The sequence below is a fragment of the Pseudopodoces humilis genome, chromosome 4 (genome assembly GCF_049639895.1).
Source record: "Pseudopodoces humilis isolate 2021_Gansu_Grassland_sample_001 chromosome 4, ASM4963989v1, whole genome shotgun sequence".
NCBI classification, from domain to species: Eukaryota; Metazoa; Chordata; class Aves; order Passeriformes; family Paridae; genus Pseudopodoces; species Pseudopodoces humilis.
This window is the reverse complement of record NC_142203.1, coordinates 11,106,444-11,128,395: the sequence shown is the minus strand read 5'-3', so window position 1 is coordinate 11,128,395 and position 21,952 is coordinate 11,106,444.

The following is a 21,952-nucleotide window of genomic DNA, read 5'->3' as shown; positions in this document are numbered from 1 at the left end:
TGTAAAATTTTGTAGCCTCTGTTTCCAGGGAGAATATTTTAAAAATAATTTTTCCTGGCTTTCCTTTTATCTGTCCCACGTAGTATATTTTCCTGGTATTTTTTTTGTGCTGCAGAAAGTAAAGTTTACCTGGAAGTTCACTGCCACATTTAAGTTAAAACCAAAAAGAAAACCTCTGGCTTTAAAGCCATGAAAAAAAAGTTGTTATAAAATAATTTTAAAATATATTTAAGGATTTTTTGTAGTTTGGAGACATTGTGCATATCAAAAGAAAAATAGAAGTTGCAATGTACTGCTTTCTCTCCTTCTGCCAGAAATAAAAAAAAAAGCAAATGTTCTAAATCAACTGCAGAGCATGGAAGTTCAACTGAGCTTATCAGAAAAGCAAGGCAGTAAGTGTCCTAATTTGGCAGAAAAAAGAAATAACTTAGAAAACAAGTTGGATTAAAGAGCTTTTCAGCTCCACATTGGAACAATGCTTGAAGTCTGAGGGAATCATCTGAAATCTTCTCAAGAATAATAGTAATGTATCAGCTGTATATTTGCAAAGAGAAAATATTTTCTTACTCACAAATTCAAAAAATAGTATGGAAAATAATATGAAATTTGAATAAAATTAATTTATGTTAACCCTATTTTATTTTTTTTCTTTTTTTGTCTTTTTTCTTTTTGAGGACAGAAAAATCCTTGTGGTCATGGATAATTTCTCTATTAAATCCAGAGACAGAGATCCTTGAACAGAGGCAGGGTGATGGGTTTTATGGGACAGAACCAGGGTGTGGTTTAAGGTTGGGGACTAATAGGGACAGAGCAAGGGAGAAACCCCAGGGGCTCAAACCCAATCGTAACTCCCTGGGCTGGCACCTCTAGAGGGTCCGGGGTGGGGCAACTCTTCTTGGGCTCACAGGGCTCATCCCCTGAGGTAGAGGAATAGAATTCAGACTTCCCAGGCTTTAAAGCCACACAGCCATGTCCTTGTGCTAAGAGTAAGAAATTAATTACAGCTTAATTTTGCAATATGGCGTGATGTAATCTACTTCTACTGAACTGAAAGTTCACTTAACATTGTTGTTGATGTCAAAATTAGTTCTTTCTTGGTCTAACAAGCTATCTTTTTTAGAGTCGACAAGTCTTTAGCAGCAGCTGCTCCTGGAGTAAAAAGAAGGCTAGCCATATTTTACCACGACTCCAAAAGTCTAGGTCTCTAACATCATTACATTGTAATTCATTCAGGCTTCGCTTTGACTGTTTGATGTTTTTTATTTTACCAGCTATATTCAGCAATTGGTGTAAATTTGGATGGAACAAAGTAAGTTTCTCAAGGTAACAGGTTCCTCCGTGTAGGCTAGCAGGAATTCCATTCCATGCTCTATCTCCACAGATTAAGAATATTGCACTAGGTAATCGCCTTGGTAACTGTCCTGTGAGATTGCACCATGAATAAAAGGCTTTACTTTCAGTGTTGTTGCCTCGGCTGAGGCAAGGCGACCCAGTTCAAGAAAGACATGATGGCAAAACATACAGGCCTGTCAGGCTAATCACACACGCACACCAATGTGGTGGATGGCGAGAAAGCGTTTATTTCCTGTTTGCACGACTTTATATAAGCACGGTATGCTTGCATCACTACTGCATTGTTATTGGTTAGTGTACTTGGAGAGGAAGGGGCCCTACCTTCCCATACATTGAGAGATCTTCCGGTTGGTTTCTCTCTATCTACCCACATCTCCCCCCTCTCCATGAACAAAACTTTATAACTGTGTTACTTTTGTATTAACAACAAACCGCCAACTTGTTAGTAGCAAACATTAAACGTAACTACGGCGTATTGGTCTTCTCATATCAACACTCTGTCCTGGGGTGACTTTATGATACTGGTATCCCCAATCGTCTGGTTTATGTTATATATTAAGTTCTGCACCTTTAAGACTGGCTTTGAGAGCAAGAAAGGGGAAAGAAGAAGCGCGCAGTTTGTGTTAAGGAAAAACATCACTCCCACACATCCCGCTCCTGGACTGTGGTGTCTGCAGCACGGACAGACAGCGGGACAAAGCTTCTCTCTGGCTTTTAGTTAGTTTTAGCTAGCTGAGGCAGAGGAGTTCCCTGGACCTTTGTTTTTTTTTCCTTTTTTTCTTGGATCTGTGCAAACCTGCTCTGGACTGAACACCCAGCCAAACCCCGGGAGCTCACGCCTGTGGCCCACCGGGGCCTAGGCCTCAGCACTTTCCAGCACTGAAAGGACTGATAAGAACCTGAGCGAGCCGAGCTACACCACATGAAAAGGACTTTCCTTCCTAGACTTGCCATCCCATTGAACAGCAAGAGGTTTTATTATTTAAAATTATTCAATTTCTGTTAAATAAACAGCTTTTTCCACTTCTCTCCAAGGAATTTTTTTGCCTTTCCCGGACCAGTTGATGGAGAGGGGGCATTTCCCTGGGGAAATCCCCATTTGGAGTTTTCCTCCCTAATTCGCCCTAAACTAGGACAAATACAGTTTTTGGCACCCAGTGAGGGGCAAGAGAAAGTGGAAAAACCTGTACTGATTGTTGGTTGTATTTTTGGTTTTATTTATTCTGTATTGGGATAAAGCAGTCAGTAGCCATGTTGTTTGGATACATAATATCTCTCGGGGTGGAAGCCTTCATGTGGATCTGGTCCCTAGAATTTTTTTAGGTTTTAATACCTGTCTTTTCCCTCTTTCACAGTAGAGGGGCACAGATTAGAATGGTTATTGTGCTGGCCTTGGTGATAATTATTTATAGGAAGTTCATAAAAGTACTGAAGTTTCTGTCAGGTATGTTTGGCTTATGGTTTCTTCGCCTGACCTGGCCTCCCAGTCCCAGTAACACATTTTGGGAGTTTATTAGTAATTGTACCCAGTTTGTTATAGGAAGAGCAGGGGATGAGGTTTTTCAGCCTTTTCTTTCCTTTTTCTCCTTTGAATCTGTTATGTCCCTCTTTGAGAATATCCAGTTTCCCCGGAGTGTTAAGGATACCACTTTCGGTAGTTCAGCTGTTAAGCTTCCTCTGTATGGTCTGCAACTTCTCTAGAGTGAGGGCTGAGATATCCAGAGGAGCCAACGAGACCCCTGCCCCAGAAGTAGACTCAGGTGTGGGAAATCCTGTGTGGTGTAGACAATGGGAGAGAGTGGGCCAAACTCTGAAGAAATTTTCTGATCCCCCAGTCTGGGAATTCTCACGTGAACAAATTCAGAACCCAGATGAAGTAGGGAAATATCTGGAAGAGAATTGTTATGATGATTCTAAGGAGAAAAATATCATTGCAATAAGCTGGGCCCTAGCGTATGCTTATCGCACGGTGCTAGATATTGTAGGGCAGGCAGATAAATCAGCAGCTACCCCAGTCACTCAGGCTGCAGCCAAGCTAGCAGCCAAACCAGCAGCCAAACCAGACAGTGAGCCTAAGCCAGCAGCCAAACCAGACAGTGAGCCTAAGCCAGTGTCTGTTGCTCCTACCACAAGAGGCATGAAATTCAAAACCAAAACCGATCGGCCAGTATATGATGATTATGGTGATGCGGGGGAAGGACCCTCAAGACCAGCAACTGATCAAAAATCAGAAGGCATTGGTGAACCTTTCTCCCTGAAGGACCTTCGTGGCCTGAGAAAAGATTACACCCGATGACCTGATGAATCTATAATTAGTTGGTTAGTCCGTCTGTGGGATGCTGCAGGTGAGGCTACGGTTCTGGATGGCACTGAAGCGAGGCATCTGAGATCCCTGTCACATGATCCGGTTATCGACCAAGGAATGATGAGGGGGCCTGACCCTTATAGTCTCTGGGAACAGAGTTTTCCAACATTGGAAAGTGCTCGTTGGCTACAACTCGGTTGGGCCCGAGAGTGGTATGGTGCGGTGGTGAAGTTCTGATAATTTGAACGATCGTGTTTGGGTCTGTATCCCAGCTATTGAGAAATACTGAGAAATATAGTTAGTAATAAGATCAACCATAGGGTTAACTGTAGCTCAGTGTTGCATCACTTTGTTGGAGTGGCTTTTTGTTGGGGCTCAGATATTATCCATCCACCTGAGGTATTGGTGGAGCCTAACAAGTCCAAGTCTTCTGTGGGCCCTATGGTAACATTGAGAAGTTTGATAATTTTTGCTTGCCAGCAGGCTTCAAGTTGTCTTGAAGTGAAGCCAACAGTGCGATTACACTCTTGTAACATTGCCAATTGATTCAGTTGAGTTTTATTGCTAACTAAACCTTTAAATGCTTGAGGATCTCATTCAGGGACTCCTATGAGACAGGTGTGAAAAGGATCTCCAGGTGTGGCTAGGCTTAAACACATTGATTTTGGCCTGTTAAGTGTTCCAGAGTGACCCATATGTTCTGTCGCTTTTGGATGTTAGTTAGCAGACAGTTGGTTGGGACTATACACAACACAATTGTTGGGAAGGTAGAATTGGAAAGAGATTATAAATATGACTCTTTAGCCAGAAAGGCTAAGGAAGAAATACAAATGAAAGCACGGTTTGAATAATTCAAAGTATGCCAGAACACATTCTTTCCCCCAATAAAGCTAAACTAAGACCCCTTTTCCCAGCCTTATAAGGAAAGGTTTGAAAGACCCTGAGATAACTAAAAATATGCAAAACCAGTGATTTCTATAGGTCGCACACAAATGTTACTGTATCAGTATACTTAGAAAGATCGGTTAGTGAAAGAATAGAGTATTTGAAGGTATAGATAATATAAGTAATTGTAAAAGAGAGCTCGCTCTCTTGGTCTCCTGTTTTCTCTTGTTTCTCTTGGTCTCTCTTGGTCTCTCTTGCTACTCTCTCTTGTTTCTCTTGGTCTCTCTTAGTCTCTCTTGCTACTCTCTCTTGTTTCTCTTGGTCTCTCTTGGTCTCTCTTGCTACTCTCTCTTGTTTCTCTTGTCTCTCTTTCTACGTTCTCTTGCTGCTAGTTTTCTTGCTCTTTCCTATTCTTCTTTATTCTTTTTCCCCGGCTCTCTCACTTCTGTTCTGTTACTCTCTTTCTTAGCTATCTTAAGTCTTGAACTCATGTATTCTTATTTTACTCCCTTTTGTATTGTTCCCTCCGAGCCCGCTTTGAGCTCTATCTGCTGGCTCCTAGCAGGCTCTCTCTCTCTCTCTCTCTCTCCCACACCCTGAAATAAACTTCTAACATCTAACTCAACTATAGAGGTCTCTGCCGTGTCTCGGACCGTCCACATCCCGAAAGCGTCTCTTACACACAATTACCATAAGCAGTTTGTTCCACACAAATGACACCATGCTTTCAGAATCACAGCTAATCAGGCTTTCATAATTTGTTGAATGAATTCCATTAAGGTTTAAAGTTAAATGAACTTTCAAATATGCTCAGTAACTATTGAAGGGGGGATGTTTACACCTTTTACTAATATCTTCTCTAAAATTATCAATAATCTACAAATAACAATTATCACACAAGCTAAAACTTTTTATCTTAAATTATTATCTAACTACTTTTAACACACATGCTCTGGTATTTATGCAATCTAAGCGTGAAAGCAATTTGCTTAAAGGGTAAAAATACAGTTAAAATTTTGCTTTTATATACATTCAGTTGGAGTCTCTATACTCTTTTTAGATCTTCTACAAAATTCTTCAAACAGACTATGATCTAACATGATTCAGTCTTGGAACATCCACTGCTCCTGTGACGTCAGCCAGCAGCCCATCAGTGACTGACTGAGGTCATTGATGTTCAGATTGTTCTTCACATCCTTCTAAATCTTAAAACAGAGAATAACTGAAAAAAAATTGGTAGAGACACAACATCATGATAACAACATAAAATTTCTATTGGTAAACTCTCTGTAGTTTTCAGACACAACTGTGTCCTGACAGCTCCACTTCTGATCTTGTCTGGAGTACTAAGGCTGCATGGTGACGTCTCTGTTCACTGGGTCTCATGTTTTCAGAGGTAGACAGTCTGGTCAGATGAACAGGTGACCTTTTTGAACCTGTCGACCAAACACAGGCACTTCTCCCTTTGAAGTTAATAAATCATTTTGACTTAGCTGTGGTACACCCAATTGTAAATTTAGATTATATGATCTTTCTAAATTTTTGATATAAATATTTCATTATTGTGGTCCATATTTCTAATGCATATATTACACTAATCAAATGCTTTTAGGGCATCAATTCCCCCCATTTTTTTAAAAAAAAAAATTAAAAATGAGATGTACTTCAGTCATGCACATCAATATCAACACAAAACCATATACACAATGAATAAAAAACTTACAACAGTGTCATGGGGTGACTTTACCTTTAAGATAGCTTTGGGAGCTAAGGAAGTTGAAGCTGCTGGTGGCTGATGGGAGTCTTTTCTCCTGACCACTTATCGGTCATTTCTAAGAATTGACAGCAGTTTTGACCATTGAAAAGTGAGATCAACTTGTGAACACTGCCTTAAGATGTAAAGCCAGAGTTTGCTTGATCTCTTTGGTTTCCGTCTTCTGACGAGGTAACAGGCTCTGTCTTGGCCTTCTCCCTCCCCCTCCAGGCCAGACAAGGCTGCAGAGGGTGGGGGGTGGGGAGAAACGGAGCCGGACAGCCTGGTTTAGTTTGTAGTTTCTGCTGCTGGACTGAAACCTGACACCATGAACACTTGCAGCTTTTCCAAGACTTTAATTCTTTTACTACCTGGATAAAATGTACAGATTACTCCTTTTTCTCAGAGAGACAGACAGAGAGAGAGACAATCAACATGAAGAAGACAGTGAAGAAAAGAGTTAAGTTTTAGATGGAGAAGAGAGAATAAGGAGATGCTTTATAAGCTGAAATATTTTTCTGTTAAAGCTATGGAGATGGACAATAATGTTCTGAAAAAAAACTCCTTTAATTCATGACAGAGTATATTGGGAGGAATGGAGTGTTCAAAGTGTAGATTTTGAGCAAAAAGTAGAGTACTTGTGGTACAGTGAGATGCTGGAACAGAGTGCAGCGAAAATTTGAGGGCTTGAGGGCAATGGGAAAACTGTTTTCCAGAAAAGCTCACAGAGACAGATGAAGAAGACTTCTGCCTTTGAATAACTTATCCTTAAAAAATGCCATCCCTAGACTCATGGCCCATACACACCTCAGAGTGATGTGAAATGGGAGGAGTGAACTCTGATGACAGATTTCCAGGCAGCTGGCATTAGAGAAATAGAAAACTATAACAAAAATAGTTTTCTTGTGAGAAACTCCATAGATTGGCAGAAGGAGACTTCTGTTTCTCTACAAAGACTGATGAAAAGACTGTAGCAGGAATTGAGACTGTTTTAAACACCAAAGTTCTAAAGTTTTTTTGTCTCTATGTTGTCATGTGAACAAGGGAATGGTGGGTAGTGGGGGATAAAAGGGTTTTCTGGAAGTTTATTCTGGTGTTCTTATTCTTGTAATTTTGTTAATAAACTTTCTTTATTCCTTTTAAGTTTTAAGCCTGTTTTGCTCTTGTTCTAATCCATACCTCACAGTAAGAAATAAGTAAGTTTTCTAGCAATTTTTTAGTTACTACTTTAAAACCACAACAAACAGTTAAAAATCAATCAAATAATAAACATTATTAATAACATATGTGATATAAAATTACTATTAACTACTAAAACACTGCACCAGCATCCCATAGTCTACAAACACACAACAAAATCAGTGAAGGATTGGAAAACCACCTCCGGAAATGATTCTCCAAGCCCACATCAAAACTGAACCAGCTGTCATATTAATAGGATCAAATTGCCAAGTCAGAAGGTGACTCAAATACTGATTTGGTGCAGAAAATATCTGGATCTGTTGGCAAACATTCTGTCCAGGTGAAGTCAAGGCTTGGCCAGGGCCTTAGGCTTTAAACTGGAAAGATGTCTCTTAAGGCATTTTCAAAACAAGGTTCTTAATAATAGCAGCTATGAGATGCTTAAAGCATAGCAAACTGTTAAAATGCATTTGTACAAAGCAAATGATCAGAAGCCTTAGGTACCAGACCAATTAAACCATTCAGCAGTTGGTTTAATCTGAAGCCTCTCCCATGGCAGCTGACTCTCAGCAATGATACATTTTCTTGAAATTCTGGAAACACTGAAAAATAATAAAACTATAAAAAACAAAACTGCAGAGATTGCAACAAACAATAGAACTTCTGATGAAATCAAGGGTGTCACAGACTGCGTTCACCTCTATCCTCAAGCAGGTGTTCATCAGTGTTCTATCACAGCTGCTTCAGTTGTAGTCATCCTCATCTCTCTATGGAAACAACTATACTTCACAATTTAAACAAATGCCTTCAACAAAACATAAAGCAATTTAAATTAAACAATATTTCAACCTGGTAAAAATTAATTATGACAAAAGGAAATAACAAAACCCAACCTTAAAAGAATATCAAAGTTATAAAACTTAACTTAAAAACATTTATACTTAAACATAATAAAACTTAATTTTGCTTAATTCTATTAAAACTCAATTCTACATCAAATAAAAGCATAACTCAATCTTACTCTATTATTACAAAAAGGCAACTGAAAGTTTGATATATGCCTTTTAAACACAATATAACAGTAATATGGATTCACTATAAAGATTATAAGAATTTAACAAATACATCACAATTTTATGTCATTTGGCTTTAAAAATAACTCATAATAATACAAATGTCACTAAAATACTTATTCATAATAGGAATTTGCCTAGTATATGCTTAAGTTGGTTAGGATTTTAAAGTACAGTTTTACTAGAGAAAAAACACACTAACACAAGATTTGGCAAAGTTGCCATTCAGCTTTTGTAGTACTTTTCAGAAACATCAAGTCTAAGTTTTAATTAAAACTGAAGTCCAAATTGGTATACATGCTGTTATATGTGTTTTTTATAACAAAAGGACTCACATTGAAATTACCTTAAATTAATTAAAATGGTGGAAAAACAAGCAAATGGGCAATATATGCTTAACTTAACTTTGTCTTGTACAGTGAAGTTCTCCTAGCTAATTAATTTTTAAACCATAAATATCTTTTGTAGATAACATTAATTGGAAGGTTGTTTTTTTTAGCAGCTGTAAATCATTCAATATTTTAACATTAGGTTTTAAAACTAATTATTGTAAGATAACTTTTACTTTTGTTAATATTCACCTTAAACACTTTTTAAAAGGGGCTTATTGAACTTTCAAAGAATCACAACAAATTCTCTAGTGAAACTCTAAAAAAGTTCAACTGCATAAACTCATAATTACTTAAAACAAAAAATTAACTCTAAAAGGGTATATAAAAATGTTTTCTAAAAGCCAATGAATCATGACTTTTTAACAAACTCTGGGTACTATCCCAGTGCTTTTTCTTAGAGAGGGAGTGGGGGGATGAACTGCCTGCTCTGCTGATGTTACCTCTAGAAGGTTTGAGTGAAGTCTTTGCCATCCTCCACATACTCTCACAGAGGGGAAAAACAGAGAGGAAAAAAAACCTCACAAAGTTAACTTTAACAAATGCAGTTCTTTCTCTCAATATTTCTCTTGTTATTCACAGATAGAGGGAAAAGGGCAGACGATGTTACACGAAAAGCCTCTCAGGGCCAGATGGTAACAATGGTGACTATTGCAACTTATTAACCTTTAATTACAGTGATGAATTTCAAACTAGATATCATATTGTTAGCAATTTTTTGTCTATTTTGTCTCCCTTTGAAGCTGCCTGAGCCACCTGTTTCTGATCAACTGTTTCTGTAATTGCTGATATTTGTCCCACGTGGCTTTGGAGCTTTTTCTGCACTGCCTCTGCCCTGGGGGTGCCTTTGTTCTCTGCACACACTTCAGTGCTTCCCCCATGCCCCCCTGGTTTGGGTGGAAACCAATCTAAATCTGGCTTCTCTTCTTCCAGGGTAGTAAAGTTGGAACTTAAATAAGATTGTGGTGTTAAAAGTGTCTCCAAAGGTGGAGCAGATGGTTCAGGATGTATCATATCCTGCTGTTGCTGAACAGATTCTGTTCATTGTTTCAGTGTTTACTGTGGAGTTGCTTTCTCCTGATGATGCTGAGCTCCACTTGTACTTAGTGACTGCTCAATATGAGCTTGTAGTTGTTGCACAAGTTTCTCTATTTGTTGTTACCACCCTAATAGATCTTTTTTCGATGCATCCTTATAATTTACTGTTTTTTCTTCTGGTGATTGCCCGTCTTCTGAATGCATCGACATGTCACCGTCTGGGGGGAGAGGGATGTCTTGCGGTTTTCCCCAGTGAACAGCAGATGGTGGCTGGCAATCTGGGGCTCTGATTTCTGCTGACATTCAGGGCTCCGCCCTTACAGAGATCCCGTCATTTCTACATCCACATTTGGTGGAGTAACTTCTGGCTTGAGCTCTGCTGACGCAGTCTTGCCTGCCTTGGCATACTCCTGAGTTCTTAAAAGTTCCAAGACTGAGCTACAAGGTCCCTGTGAGCCCTTTCACTGGCTGAATGTGCCCAACCCCAAAGAAAGCACCCAGATGGCTGATTTTCTCCGTGATTGCTTTTTTTCCACAACAAATCTCCTATGTCTTTCTATTCTTCCGCTGCAAAAGGCAGCAGTGGGACCTGGAGGCGCCCACACCTACTGTCTCTAGCACATAGAACGAGCTTTCAAAGGTCCATATCCTTGACTGCTTCGCTTAGAAGCAGTTTGTGCTGCCACAAACAAATCCATGCTAGCAGCCCTGCTGGGGGAGGGAGGGGAGCGACCCCTCCTCCTGGGTGCCGATGTGCACTCACCTTCAGTCTTCACCCCAGCTCCTCCACCCCCAGCTTTCCCCAGCTAGGTTCATGGCAAGTCTGCCGATCTGGTAGCAATCCGCTCCCGTGTCTCTCTGCATGCAGATCCCTTCCATCGGCCCTGGCCTGCTTCCACATCTTCCCGCATGCAGGTCTGCCGAATTCCCTCTGCCCGCAAAGGGTTCCTGGTTGGAGCGCCAGATACTGAAAAACCACTCAGACTATTCAGCCGAGTCTTCACAGAGGTATGGCGAATGTAGTTTATTTCTATCTTTAACACACTTTTATAGGGTCCGACAGGGTCCGCGGGCTTAGCAAGTTACTATTGGTTAATACATATTGTTTACATTCTTTTCCCCAGTACACAATGACATTGTTTTTCTTTATTCTTGCTGCTCCAGGAGAGTTTCAAGGACACTGCCTTTAATATTGTCACCTGGATTTAAAGGCTGGGTTGTGCAGACAGGCTTTTACTAAAATACCATGCTTCTACTTTGTTAAAATGTTTCTCTACAGCAGCTCACAAAGATAGATCTACTGAGGAAAAGACCAAAGTTTAGAGAGAGGCATCTGCTTGGGAAGTTGGCAATGGGTATCAAAGAAAACACCACTGAATTTCAGTATTTTCCAAAGCCTCATATTCAAATACATAGTCTGAATACAGCTGATATTGTAGCCTTTAGTCACCAGCAGCATGAAAAAGCAAGACAGGTGGTTAGAGAAGCAGTTCAGGGTTAAGGATAGTTTGGTTTATGCTGTAATGCAAATAGTTGAAGGGAATTATTGATCCATATTATAGTTACGAAATATTATAGTTATGAAAGGAATAATACTACAAACACAGTCAGTAAACTCCTTGCTTCTAGTAACTTCTCAAGAAGTCATAAATCAGAGTTCACTCTAAATAACAGTTCTACAGTACAGTTCACTACAAAACTTAGAAATCAGAGAATCAAACCTACCTCACTGCCAAGGCTTTCATTTCTTCATGCGGGAACAGGAACAACACAGCACCAATATGATGATCAGATCGCTAGTTTATTTTCTAAATTTGGTTACATTTGTACTGTATACAATCTATTCACGTGAGTATCTCTTCTACAATTTGCTGCATGTGTTTTTCACACGCCCTTATAAGCATTTTTATTGGATAATTACGTTTACGTATATAGGACCACAACTTGTTCAATTTCTCTATTTCTCATCCTGTTTAGCTCTTACTTTGTGTTCTTTTGCTGACCAGGCCTGTTCCTTCCCTGTCTGATAACCTTGCCCTTGCTCTTAACTGTTTCTCTTTATGGTAAAATTTGTTCTAACCAGCCCAGACTCCTATGCCTGACTTTATTGCAAACAAGTGGCAACTAGAAGATTTAGGTTCAAATGATGGAGATTATAAAAAAAATTGAATGCAGCTGTCAGGTGCTATAAAACAATGGAAAGTTTAGACTGATATATATATCTATACACACATATAGGGAAGATGTATCTTAGTAGTAAGAGACTTAAGTATGACATGATATACAGAACAAAATGTCAGAATAAGTTATTGATTTTTCATAGGTTGCAAGTAGTGCAACTAAGTAGTAAATGAGATACACCAATGAGAAGGGCATCATAGTTAATATGACTCTGTGGCTACAGTCTCTGTATTAGAACTGTATCATAGAAGCAAAACAGAAAAGGAATCTTTCTGGAAAATTGCCAGCTTTTAGAAGCTGGCCTCTCTATAAAAGCTGTTAACAAAAACTATCCTCAAGAGAAAAATACCTCAAATCTATCAAATGAAATGCACAGACAACAGCATGAAGAAAGTAGAGGGTGAGATTCCAAAGTGAAAGGAGGAATAGTAAAGCATTGGGAATTTGAGAAGTTCAGAAAAAGGACCGATTCCACAAAACCCAGATTTAAGATTAAAAAAATTACAAAACTTAACCCCACCCAGAAACAACAAGGACAAGAACTAAACAAAACAACCAAACAAAAAAACCCCACAAACCTAAATAAAAACAGCAATTAAAATGTGTAGGAGACGCTTTCTGGGGTGGACGGTCAGAGACACGGCAGAGACCTCTATAATCGAGTTAGGTGCTAGAAGTTTATTTCAGGGCGTGGGGGAGAGAGAGAGAGAGAGAGAGCCTGCTATGAGCCAGCAGATAGAGCTCAAAGCGGGCTCGGAGGGAACAATACAAAAGGGGGTAAAATATGAGAACATGAGCTCAAGACTTAAGATTGCTAAGAAAGAGAGTAACAGAACAGAAGTGAGAGAGCCGGGGAAAAAGAGAGAGAGTCCAGAGTGTAGAAAGCGTGAGGCAAGAAGGCCAAGAGAGCCTAGAGAGCTAAGAGAGCGTAGCAAGAGCTTAGCAAGAGAGACCAAGAGAACCAAGAGAACTAAGAGAGAGAACTCTCTTTTACAATTACTTATATTATCTATACATTTGAATATTTTATTCTTTCACTAACCAATCTTTCTAAGTATACTAATACAGTAACATTTGTGTGCGACCTATAGAAATCACTGGTTTTGCATATTTTTAGTTATCTCAGGGTCCTTTAGACCTTTCCTTATAAGGCTGGGAAAAGGGGTCTCAGCTTAGTTTTATTGCAGGAAAGAATGTGTTCTGGCATACCAGCTTGGTTTCTTTGAATTATTCAAACCGTGCTTTCATTTGTATTTCTTCCTTAGCCTTTCTGGCTACAGAGTCATATTTATAATTTCTTTCTAATTCTACCTTCCCAACAAAAATGAATCTCCGTAGGTCCTCATCCTTATATATAAATATCGAGAGTTCAACTACGTCTGTTGCATCTGCAAGTGTTAATGCCATAGCTGCAATAGAATTATGTGCATGTTTTGGGGGTAGAATTGGAGACAGGAGAATTCTGGACAATTTCCCTTCTCACTTGTTCAAATTTCATAATAAACTAAGCATACTTGTCAGTCTATCATTTGGGAACTTGGATGAAAGTACTAGTAAATTTTTCTGGAAATTTTCAACAGGTGCATGTTAAGAAAATCCTGGGTTATGAGTAGGAGGATGGAGAGCTTAGAAATGTTTAAAAAATATCTTGGTAACCCTATCATTGGGCAGACAATGACAGGAAATTATGTTTTAATGACACATAGTGTAGTGATAGATTTAGTTAATTTTCAGGTCTGGCTAGAAATGTCTCAGGCTATTATAGTTCTAGTCAATCATGCAATTTGTTACTATCAAAAAGATTGGAATGGTGATTCTGTCAAAAGATGTTTCAGAGAATACCATAGCTGTCTGCAGCAAGTGGCAAGAGATTTGACAGCTCAAAGGCAGAATTATGTATTTACACAGCCTGTATAAAGTTAGAGGGCTAATTTGAAAAGCAATCCAGATTCCCTTCAGAGACAATCTCAGCAATTGCTGAAGTGTTAATTGATTTGGAAGAACAGGAAGTAATTCAAAAATGCAATTCAATAACTAAGCAGCATAGTAGATTATGAAAGGTAGGCGTCTTACAGGAACTAACAATGACTGTTATATTTAAATGAAGTAACTCCTGTCTGCTCCAATGGTGGGTTCCTATGGACATAAGCAGCTATTGGAAATAAGATGTAGCTGTTTTCTATAATAAAGGTATTCAGTGGATTATCACCTTTCTGCTGTCATGAGAAGAATCAGTGTAAGTTTGCCTTAAATGTGTTAGGAATTTCATGACTGTTGTTTCTTGTAAAAATAGAGCTTTTTTGCAACACTTTCCATGATTGCCAATGCCTCAGATATTTTTTATATATGTGGACATATTAACATTAGTTGTAGTGGGTTTTCAACTCTGATTAATTAGTCTATTTATCTAAATTTACAAGGGAATCTGAAGGTAATACAGTACTATCTTACCCTTCAGTCTCTATTACTATTTTGTAATGTCATACATTTCTTCAAAACTTATGTTCTTGAGTGAGATGGCTATATTACAGCAAAGGAAAAAGAGCACTAAAGACTCTGTAACTTTCCTCATAGGAAGCTCTAACTAAGCTTTAGTTAGTATTCTTAATAAACTTTGAAATCTTCCTGTGCCAGGTTACCAGAAGATATTAATAAGATCACATAATACTCTGAGTTGGAAGGGACTCAAAAGAGTCATCAACTCTTATTGGTTATCTTCTTAATGACAATGAACATTATTATGTGATCCTAAACCTATACAGCATATTACAGTGGAATGCAACAGTAGTTCTCCATGTAGTAACTATTTATGTGAATTTTTAGAAAAAAAATAATCATAGAAACATTTATTTTACAATCTGATAGTTCATCAGTCAGTTACGTTGATTTACAATTATTTAAAGAGAGCTTTCGAAAAAGAAACATAAAGTTCTTCTAACATATTCATGCTCTAACATGTCCAATGAAACCTGTCTGAACCAGTAAGGCATTTGGTAATACTTGCATGCTTTCATCACAATAGAGACTTTCAGCATCTTTCTATTATCTACAGTATTGAAAAGTGTTTTCTTGGTTAGCATGGAAATTATGAAAATGATAACCAAGTTCCAGTGTTCATTTAAGTATTTTACATGTCCTAGCTATTTTTTCTTTATTATGTTTAATTGATTGGTTGATTGATTGATTGATTGATTGATTGATTTTGGAGATATTATTTTGTGAGGGATAGGAATTGTACAACAATGTTGCAAATTAAAAATTCTATTTAATAAGTATGATAATAAAACGCTTGTAACTCCTAAGTTATGCTAGTCACCTTTTAATAAAAAGGTTAAACAAAAACTTTTGTCTATAATGTCTCCTGGACTGTTTGTAAGGGAGATCATTGGCATTCCTCAGACTCCTGTATCATAAGTGCTTGTTTCATTCCCATTCAAAATGCACCTAGAAAGCAAAATCTTTTGAAAAATAACTCCTCCTAATTTTAATTACATTACTTCACATTGGGTGTTTCTTATATTGTATGTATCAGATTTACCATAATTACAGACTTGCAACTCAATTCCACTAAACAATAAACTTTTAATTTTATTTTTCAGATACGAGAAAATTGTGGTGAAATGACAAGGTGTGGAGCCTTTGTAAATTGTCCATATTTACTGGTATCATGATGTCATTTTGACTTCTCTTGTGAAATTCTTTTTGTGAAACATTGTTTATGAAGACTACAGATTGTGTCATGAGTGTATATTTTAATAATAATTTCAGATATTGAAAAATAAAATATACTAATGGGAGTTCAGTCCAGGGATTTTAAATACACAAAGACATGATCACAACATTAATGCAGCTGAAAATAATAGTGACATAACTTCAAATGGTTATTGAGAAACACCTCACTTCTTTCTCACAACAATACAGAGACACTGAACACATGCATCAAAGATCAATTGAGGATCCTGTTTATTCCTGGTATCATCTTTTCATGATGGTCTGTTCCTCTTTGACAGGCCACTGTTGGAACACTGCAGCCTCTGGGGAGGACTCTTTTCTTTGGCAGGGACCCCACGACAGAACAGAGAAACAGTGTGAGGAAGTAAAAGAGTGGCAAAGATGAAGTTGATTACAATCCCCATTCCACTGAATCCACATGAGGAGAAACATGTTGAAGGGCCATGAGTGCAGTTGAACCTGGTAAGAAGGGTGGTGGGAAGGTAATTTTAGTTTTGTTTATCATTATCTTACTCTATTTTTAATTAATCTAGTTAATTAATATATATAATTATACATATTATATATCTAATATTATATACTATTAGATACTATATATGATTATATATAATTAATATAAATTAAATAATTCATTTTAATTACTCCTTCCCAAGTCACGACTATTTTGCTCATGAGGGTAGTTCACAAGCAATCTCTCTATTCTTATTTTGACCCATAAGACCCCTTTTTTGTCAACAGCGGGTTCAAGGCTGCTGCCTACTGCATTATTTTGGCAAATTCTCAAAAAGTTTGTGATGAGAAAATACTTCCCTTCAGTTCTGTTGCCATCTTCCTGCCTGGTTTTGGGTACAGTAATACTTCGCCTTTCATGCCACTGGAGTGCTTTAAATGCTATCATCATAAAACAGATTTTCCCACCAGATGCAGATTTTCCCCTCTGTCTCTGTGATGTGGGGTTAAGAGCTTTTCACTTATCCCAGTGCAGAGCTGGTCATGTTAGTGCAGTCCACCACGATCTCCAGTGGAAGTAAGTCAGCTGTTTCCCACAGAGCTAAAAAGATTTGGATTAAAAGAGGTATTTTTAATAGAAAGAAGAGAGGACATGACAAATACAGAGTCAACATATGTTTATTCTTTCTTGTTGCTTGTGCAGTGAGACCATACTTAAACCTTCAGGAACAGTGTAGGATCGTAGTGATTTATAATTGTTACAGAACTTGGAGCATCTCCTCTGAATTCTCGTATCTAGCTCTGAATATTTCTAGCCCCTTGGTATACTGTTATCTCTCAGAAGTATGAAGAACACCAAAGGACTTACACAGCCTGAAAAAGCATTCAACAATTCAGTGCTGAAGAAAAATTTTTCTCTTACCCATCAGGTGCAGGAAAAGAGATGCAAATTCATATGAAACTGCTACTGTATGTTCCTTATGAAGTTCCACAATTTTTGGAGTAAAATTTGCTGAAAAAACAAACTTGCCATTTTTCATTTCTCCATGAAATTTCTTCCATGAAACACAAAGGGTTTTTTTAGCATAATAGTTTTAAAGTAAATGAAACTGCATAATTTCATAGAGGATAAATAACGTTGTTTATAAGAAAAAACAAACAAACAAAAGAGCTACATTGAAAGGATCAAAAATATATCACAAATTATATTTTCAAAATTACAGTCATAGATATGGCATTAAAAAACATAATCATAAAGAATAATAGGTCAGTAAAAGTACAATTTTTGACATGCATTGTATGAATTATTCTGCCACCTTTATTTGCAGTTGGGGATTGATTTCTCATGGCAAGCACTGTATATCTGTCATTTTAAAATTGAATCATGTTAACAATTCTACAAAAAAATATACAGATGCTTTCATATTTGAGCTAATACCATTCAGGAATTGACATTAAGTCTTTAAGTAAAACCCAGAGGAACAAAATGCTTGAGATGTATTTACAATGCAACATTCATCACACTTTATCTATTTTGTATTTCAAACTCTTTCTGTTACAAGAAAGGGAAAGAAACTTCCACTTCAAACTCTATTAGATAGCCAGTGTAGTGCAGTTATTCAGGAAGATTTAAGAGAAGATGTTTTGTACTGACTAGAATGGGGAAATAAGATCAATATTTTCATGTCTTCTTCCATTTAATAAGCAATTCAATGACTGCAGAAATTATAGCAGACAAGAAGTCATAGGTATTATTTTAGTGTATATGTCAAGGAGAAAACATAAAATTTTAAATTGCTTTTATTTTATGATTAGCACAAGACAAGACACACTACAATTTGTCCAGATATATGTATATGGAACAAAAAATCTTACTGAAAGTAGCTATTAAGTTTTGCTTTTTCTTTATTAGATGTTTGTGGTGGCAGTTGCTGTTTCTGGTGTTGTCAAGTGATTAGTTTATATTTCCTTTTGAGTCTACTACAGGAAGAAAATTTTCTTTCAAAGGCATGGGCCAATCTCAAAGTAATTTTAATTATCAAACTACACTTAATGGTATATGATTAATTCATTATATTTTTTAGCTATCTTATTTTGCCCTTTAAGTAAGACCAAGGAAAAAACCTATAAAATAATTTACTAGATAGAAAGAGATATTAACTTCAGGCTTTACTAGGAAATCATGAAAAAGAGATGAAAAATAAGGAGTTTCCAATGAATACAAGGTTTTGAAGATTTGGAATCCATTTTAAAGTATCTTTAACTTAAATCTACTTCCGAGTAATACTTAATATGTGGTATCATGAATACTTTTGTACCGGAGAGATAAATTTTCTCCTTATAAATTTATCAAGCATGTCTTTCAAAAATGTCAGACAGGTGAGAGCTTCATCTCATAAGGCAGTTTTAAGACCTTGCAGGTCTAAGTAGAAATTGATTTGATGACATAAAGTCAACTGAAATGTTGAGTTACTTTGATCTGAAAAAAAAACTTTAGAATTTTGAAACAGTAAACTTTACTTGGATATGGTAAAGATTACTTAGTTTAATCTTCGTTTCTGTATTTCTTTTGTAGAACCCTGTAGTGGTTTACATCTAAACTTCTATAATTTAAATAAGTGGTAAATAACAAACTTCAGCAGCCAAAGTCAGGCCTTGTTCTATGGTTTTTAACTGGCAACTGCTGCATATTTCAATAGTGCATGCTTTTTCAAAAATTTCATTAGTACGCCATTGATTGCTCATTTTTCACCTCTCAAAACAATTTAACACAGTGTCTTTCATGCAGAGAATAGCATGTTCATATTATTTGATTTTTGATGAAACCAAGTGACCCTTTAAATTTACAATAGGGTTCTTTAATTTTGCATGTGTTTCTTTACTGCTGTTCATTTAATTCTGTGTTTCCATTAACCATCTGCAAGCATTTGACTCTATGACAATTATTCAGCTGTGCCACATCATGACTGACATTTTACAAATGTTCCAAGGAAAAAGAGATCAAACAAGGCAGGAAAAACCTCACATTAAAACAAAAAAGTCACAGTTCAGAATCCTGCATTTTCCATACAGCTGAGACATCTGAATAGTAATTATTGGCCTGATTGTAAACCCAACTTAATTGCATTTTGTCTTCCTATCTGATGAGCATTTCATGGTTATGATGATTACTCCTGCTAGGAGATGTTCAGCCCATTGATATTTCCCCGCACTGATAGCCAGGGGGCCCCACAGATAAGGCTATGCAGGCAAAAATGCTATTTTCTCTCTATATTAATTCAGTTATGGTTTTTCAAGTAAGAAAGAATCCCCGAGTATTGAAGTGAGAAATAATCATGGTTTAGATTTCTATCATCTCCCAGCCTGCCTTCCACATGGGGGAAATTGAGCTAATGTTCATTAGAAAGTGCTTTAATTAACAAACATAACTGAGAGAACAAGGCAGCGTAATCACTGGTGATTAATTAGGCCACCTCTATATAAGATAATACAACCTGGTTTTCCCCATATTTATATAAAGTCTTCCATTCAAGATAATCTCTTTGCGTGTTGGAATTACTTAGATTGCTAAAATGTTCCGTCATAATTATTTATTCTTTTTTTTTGTATGTTTATGGATTAGTTAGGTAGGAATGTTAGGCAAGTCCTGTGGCACAAAGAAGAGAGTTAACATGTTTTCATCCATCTTTATATTTCACAGGAGCCTGCTAAATGAGATTTCCACTCAAAACTTAAATACACAAGTGAAATCAAATGACTGTAGAATTAGAAGGCTCTTATGCCTTTAGCATTTTGTCTGGGTTTTAAAAGTGTGATGAAAGCTCTGATAGAAGCATAGAATTCACTTTGTCTGGATGGACATATAAGACTGAATATTATTTAAAAAAAGGTATTACAGGAAATAAAAAAATATTTAAAGAAGATGAAAAATTAAATACTTTCTTAGGCTTTTTAAAATATTTTGGCTTGGCATAAATGGATTAAAAAAATATAAATGTGTTTAGAAGACTCATTATCAGACTTCCTTGCAGCAGCTTAGAAGAATTTCATCAAGGTTCAAAGAAAAATCAGGCACAGAACAGTTCTTTTCATTATGCAGGGTTACCAGTTGAAACCAGAGGCCATGTCAAAGATAATGCATCAAAACCCTCTGCTCCCTTTATTAGGGGAGAAAAGAGAAAACTTCAGTGGCATTTGTAGTGGTGGGTAAAGTAGATTAAAAAAAATTAAATGGAGTCTGGATGTTGTCCAGTCTGAAGACATCTGAAGAGGAAGAAAGTTTTACATAGTCAAATCTTGTCTTTTTCTATCACATAGTGAAATTTCATTAATTTTCCTTTCATATTATATTTTAAAAGTACAGAGAATTTGCCTAAGAGTTTCCCTATGATGAAATGATCTTTCTTTCTCTGTAAAAAGAGAGTATAACTTTTCTCTAGGACTGCAGAACTATCTGAAAATTCAAATCTCCTGATTCCTTGGTATGTCATCATTACTGCAGGAAATATCATATTATACTCATTCCAGTGAGCCCCAGCAATCAATATATGTGCCCAAGTCCTTCAAAGGCTGCAAGCTCTTCAGACACAGAACACTGGAACTGCACTTAATATTTACCAAAACCTGAGAAATCTAAACTAAGTATTTTGAATTTTCTATATTAAAATGCTAAAACATTATTTTTTTTCATTCTCTATTTTAATCAACAACTTTGCTTTTCTCTCTCCCTGATTAATTTTCTACCAGAGTGAGGTTTTTTCTAACCTATTTTTTTTCTTGATTTTTTTAAAAAATAATTCTGAAGTTTCATAAAAAATATAACAATTTGGGAGTGCAATTCTGAATTTTATCTTCAGATATGGAATGGGAAGACACCTCATGAGGTGAAGACAGTCACTTCTAAATAGGGACAGAGACAAGGCAAAGATGTTGAATGCTTTTTTTGTCTCTCTCCTCGACACTGATGAGAGCAAGGGTGTGTCAGGGCTCTGAGCTGGAGGACCATGACTGTGAAAATGATCAGCTCACACCTGATCCTGAACTTTTGAAGGTATTTGCTGCTCCATCTGGATCCCTACAAAACTATGGGGTCTGATGGGATTCATCTGAGTATGCTCAAAGAGCTGCTGATGTCATCATTAACCTCTCTCAATGATTTCTGAATGGTCTTGGGAATCTTAGGATTCCCAAGCTCTTAGGAAAGTCCCGTTTGGCCAGAGGTAGGCTAACAGTCCCACAGTTTTCAAAAACATGTATGAGGAGAACCATGGAAACTGCAGTCCTGTCAGTCTCACTTCCGTGTCTGGTACAATTTAGGGGAAAGTTGTTCTGGGAGTTACTGAAAAACTTCTGAAAGACACTCCAGTCATTTGTCACAGCCAGCTTGGCTTCATGAGAGGAAAGTCCTGTTTATCAAACTTGTTTTATTTTTATGACATGTTCACCTAACTAGCAGATCAATGGAAGCCAATTGATGTAATATTTTTGGATTTTAACACTGTCTCTCCCAGAATTATTTTTGGAAAAATGTCCAATATATAACTGGACAACGCATCACATAATGGACGGGCAACTGGCTGATGGACCAGGCTCAAAAGGTTGTTGCAAATGG